At 51.4% G+C, this 4,714-nt stretch overlaps 1 long non-coding RNA gene across 1 annotated transcript; it reads left to right on the plus strand.

Moving 5' to 3' along the window:
- The first annotated feature begins 478 nt into the window (after nucleotides 1–478).
- On the plus strand, nucleotides 479–4,502 carry LOC134473619 (uncharacterized). The gene is made up of 3 exons (XR_010043970.1): nucleotides 479–900; nucleotides 2,796–2,968; nucleotides 3,792–4,502. It is a non-coding gene; the product is annotated as an uncharacterized LOC134473619 (long non-coding RNA).
- The last annotated feature ends 212 nt before the right edge of the window (nucleotides 4,503–4,714 follow it).

Genomic DNA, 4,714 nt, shown 5'->3' on the forward strand with positions numbered 1-4,714 from the left:
GAGGCAGCACAGAGAGCAAGCCAGACTGCAGCCCACAGCAGACCAAGCTCTGCAGAGGTCAGCACTGCATGGGGCAGCTCAGTAGGGTGGAAGAGATGTTGCTGCCGAGTGCAAGGTCCCAGAGGAGCAGGAGGGTCCCTTCTGCTACCAGAGCCTTGTCCCCCATCTCAGCACATTCTAGCAACTGCTTTTGAAAATGTGTTCCTGGTCACTGGAGAAATAAATAGCAAAGAAAATAAGAGATTGCCTTTACCTTCAGGGAGCACGTAACCTTTGGTTACACCAAAGTTGAGCTAATAAACTACGCATGAAAACAGAGTAGCAGTTAAATCCTCATGCTTCATAACTGGGCTGGAATGGACTTGATTCCCAGCACTGCCATTTGCTAAATGCATAATCTTGAAATAACTTCCTGATCACTCTAAGGCTTCATTTCCTTATTGTAAACAGGGCACAATGATCATGCCCAGGCAACAGGGTTACTAGGAGGTGGCAAGGAGATAAAGCCTCTGCAGCATTGTCCAGAGGCACGGTGACTTGGGGGTGTTAGGGTAAGGCAGCCCTTCGATGAAGGAGCTGGCCTCTGCTCATATCCATCACTTCTGCTGTCCTGCATTCTGCTCTCTCCTCTGCTCTGTGAAGGAGTTGAGGAAGACAAGGAACGGGAGGAGGCCAGGAGAGCAGAAAGCAAGCTGTCCCCAGTTACCAGCCACAGGAGGACCCTGGGCCTGACTCTTCCCTCCTGGTGTCCACCTGCAACCCTGAAAGCTGCATTTTCCCTCAATGTGGCCAGGCCTCCACTTGCAGCCTGGCTACCAGTGAGGGGACCTCGGGACAGGGATGGCTCCAGCTGCAAACAGTTCCTAGAAAGTCCAGCGGAATGGATATCATTCCTTTGCTGTGAGTAATCAGCCCAAACAAAGCCCACTGGTATTTCCGAGTCCACTCCCAATGCCCAGAGCTGGGCCCAGCAGCTCAGCAGCTGCAAAGAGCTGGATGCAGCTGCTGGCCCCTGCCCTGGACTTGGCCTCCGGGGAGGACTCCCAACCCGGAAGTGGGGAAGCACTCCAAGGGTCGTTCATCCATGCCCCTGCCTGGAGCCCAAACATCACAAGATATGGGTGTGCAGGGATCATCCTGCAACCAAGGGTGAGGAGGACCAGGAAGCCTGTGTGAGAGGGCTGGCCAGGCAGGGTGGGGATGGGAAAGTGGCATCCTCTTGGTCTCCCACTAGAAGAGGCTGCAGGAGATGGGATGGTGGGGGAGAACTTAGCCCCACATACTTTGGTTCTGTCTTCCTCCTTCTAGGGTATCCCTGTTTACCTCCCATGGCCTCTCTCCCACTTCTGGGAGACCTATCTGTGACAGCCACCATTCCTGGGAGCTCAGAGGCACAGCCAGTCCTTCTCTTCCTGAGTAGTGGCAGACAGCCACAGGCCCATCACTCAGGGACCCCCATCTTCCGCCTCAGATCATTGAATGCTCACAGCAACGCGGTGGGGAGGTTTTGTTATCGCATCTCTATGAATGAGGACACTGAAACACAGCAAAATGAAATCACAGGCTCAAGGTCCTCCAGCAGCCTTTCAGCTGCCCGACTGCCCCGGGAATCCCAGGCCTGGCTGCCATGCCACAGTTAGTTAATTGCCTGATATCCCCCAGGGGAAGGACCCTAAAACTTCCTCTCCAAAATGCTGTCATTTCCCTCAGCTAATTGCAGGCAGCATTAGCATTCTCTGGAGAGCTCCTCAGGCTGCGTCCTGTGCAGCCCGTACAGTATTTTCACTGCACACAGGGCCTGCCAGAACATCTGAGCTTCCCCGGGGATAAACCATGGTCCCAGGAGAGCAGAGGAGCAGGAGGTAGGGGTAGGGTGGGGGGGTCCAGGGCCTGTGCCCTCTCCAGCCCGGTGCTCTGTAAACATTCTGGTCACTCTAGATTTACCCGGGCTGCAGAGAAGGCTCTTGTATGCACAGTTGCCTGCGGTCAGGGGGATGATCTCAAACTGTGCCTGGCTCCTGGGCCAGCAGCCAGCTGCCTTGGACGGTCAGAGGTGAGATTTGAATGCTGGTGAATGGGAGAGCGGAAGCTCAGCAAGGCTGAGTTAAGCCATTCATGAAAAAGATCTCGTCTCACTTCCTTATTGCCAAGAGTCGTGTGTGGAGGGGGTGTGTGTGCACGTGCTTGCATGAGAGCAGCGATTACTTTCTGTCTTATTTCTTACCCAATTTCTACTCCCCCCCCCATCTTTTTTTTTTTTCCTCTTTCAAAATATGAAGTCCATCTTCAGGAAACTGCCAAACACTGTCTGTGGCTTTCTGGGCAAAACGAAACATAAGAAAGAAATGCATATAAAAAATAATACTCACTTCTCTAAATTTCCCCCTACCACACACACACACACACACACACACACACACACAGACACACACACACACACACGCACACGTGCACACATGCACAGGTATACACATCCTCCACTCCACATCCCTCAAAGGTCCTCTCGTCTAGCCCTGTCTTGCTAGGGGTAATGGAGTCAGCCCTGGGTGCTGGGAGGGCGTCAAAGTAAAGCACAGGAGTTGTTCTCAGGTCTAACACAACAAGGCTCTCCCTTTGGAGAGAAAATCATTGCTGTTTAGTTGGGTCCCACTTCAGTGGGCCACAAGGTACCTGTCCCTGGCTACCTCTGTGATTCCTAGGAGCACAACTTCCAGGCTTTCAGAAAGCCCAGGGTAGCTGTGAGCATACTTCTTCATCTGTAAAATAGAGGTGGTCACAACAGTATCCCCTTGCAGGGCTTCTATGGTGATTAAGGGAATACCTCAGAGGGCTTCCCTGGGCACAGTGTGCAAGATGGGACATGGTAGGTGGCTCTCCAGGAAGAGGCTCTAGAATCCAGAGCATTCTGTTCTGCTGGCAACATCGTGGTAAAGATGCCACCAACTCTGCTTGGCTTTGCAAACCTCAGGTGGGTCAGAGGCACCTCCTTTGCCTTTACAGTTTGCTTTTAGTTAGAAACTGGGATACCTACCAGAAAAAAAAAGGGTACCCAGCTCAGCCTCCTCCTGATTTCCTGGGACCTCACAGGCATTTGTGGGAGAGAGAGGCCCTGTCTCAGGACTTAAAGCACATTTCCTGATGTGGTTAATTAGAGCAGGACATATTAAACCCCAGTGTTCAGTTGTTTTAGGCTGTAGCCAAGAAATGCTTATGGGGCACCCATAGTGATCTCACAGTAATCTTGGAGGGGTGCACCTGTCCCCACCATCGAGGTCCCTCTGTGAGTACAGCAGGTGGAAGGGCACTTAGGTACTTTCCCAGCCCATAGCCAACATCCCCTGTGCTGTTGATGCCCCAGGAAGTCACATTCTCGCTGATCCTGCACCTTTGCAAAGCGCTGTCATGATGATTATTACTCATGAAGTCCTCTTGTGAAAAGAAGGAGTCATCAACAAGCATCATTCTCCCCATTTTATAGACAGAAAAATGATGCCCTTAGAGGTCCTGCTGGGGAAGGTGGAGCTACTGAAATTCTCTCAAACTCCATCTCTGCCTTTTAGACTTTTTCTCTGGCTCCCTCCTGAGGGAGCTCCTCCAGGGAATTGGCCATCCCACATGGCTGCTCCTGGTTGACCTGGACTCTAACTCTGCCTGCGCAGTTAACATCTACCCAGTGCTTCCTAGAACTTCAGGGACTCCAGGACAGTGAGCCCCAGGGGGGAGGGATGGGTTCACCAAGCAGCCTCTTTTACTGTCTTCATTTCCTCCCTACCCATCCCCCGTGTCACCAGGCATCCATCGAGAGTCAAAGAGAGGAAACATCTGTTCCGGGCTGGGGGCCTCCTCCCTGCTGGTGGGGGCTCATAGGAAGAGATGGTTGAAGGTCTTGCAACCTCGAAATAAACCAACGGTTCAGCTGAGTTCTGCACATGCATTCCTGTCTCCACCCCACCCCACCTTCGTGTTGGACATCTTCTAGGGACTGCCCCACCCTGCCACCCAACAGACAGCTGAAGCCATCTGTTTCAGACACAAGAGCAATCAGCAACCTGAGTGGGGCTCCAGGGTATCCCCGCTCGGCAGTGAACTACAGGTGGTCACAAAGCCAGCAGAGGGTGACACTGGACACACCTCCAGATCACCTCTTCCTTCTCTATCTATCTTTTCAAAAGTCTATACTACACCAAGCAGTAACCCTAATTGTATTATCAGATTATCATGGTGTCCTGAGAGGTAGGAATTCATCTTTTTACAGGTGTTAGAGGGAACAGAGAGGTCAAGGAACTTGGCCAAGATCACACAACGTTTAAGTAGCAGAGCTTAGATTCAAACCCTATCAGACCCAGCTTCTGACCTGCCATCTACCTCACACCTGAGTACCCTGGACCCTCTTTTCCCCACTAGACTCAATGGTCTTCACACTCCAAACACCATTTTGTAACAGCTGGTATTATTCAGCCAACCTCTTTCCCCTTCATTTGTCCATTTCTGTCCTGAGCTGATGTACAGAGTAAAAAGTTTGATATCTACCATGTGTTCAGCATGTGCTACACATGGGCAAAGGACAAAATATTTTAAATACCACTTCTAGCTTTTAGGTATGTGGTCATTTGGGAAGCCTGATCCAATGGCAGGGAATATTCTCAGCCCGCAGAGGAGAAGTCATCACTTCGTCAGTTCAGATCTATTCTCACCTTACTGTTCCCAGATCTAT

Source organism: Cavia porcellus, unplaced genomic scaffold (assembly GCF_034190915.1).
Source record: "Cavia porcellus strain 051 isolate PalLab524CR breed Dunkin Hartley unplaced genomic scaffold, mCavPor4.1 scaffold_27, whole genome shotgun sequence".
NCBI classification, from domain to species: Eukaryota; Metazoa; Chordata; class Mammalia; order Rodentia; family Caviidae; genus Cavia; species Cavia porcellus.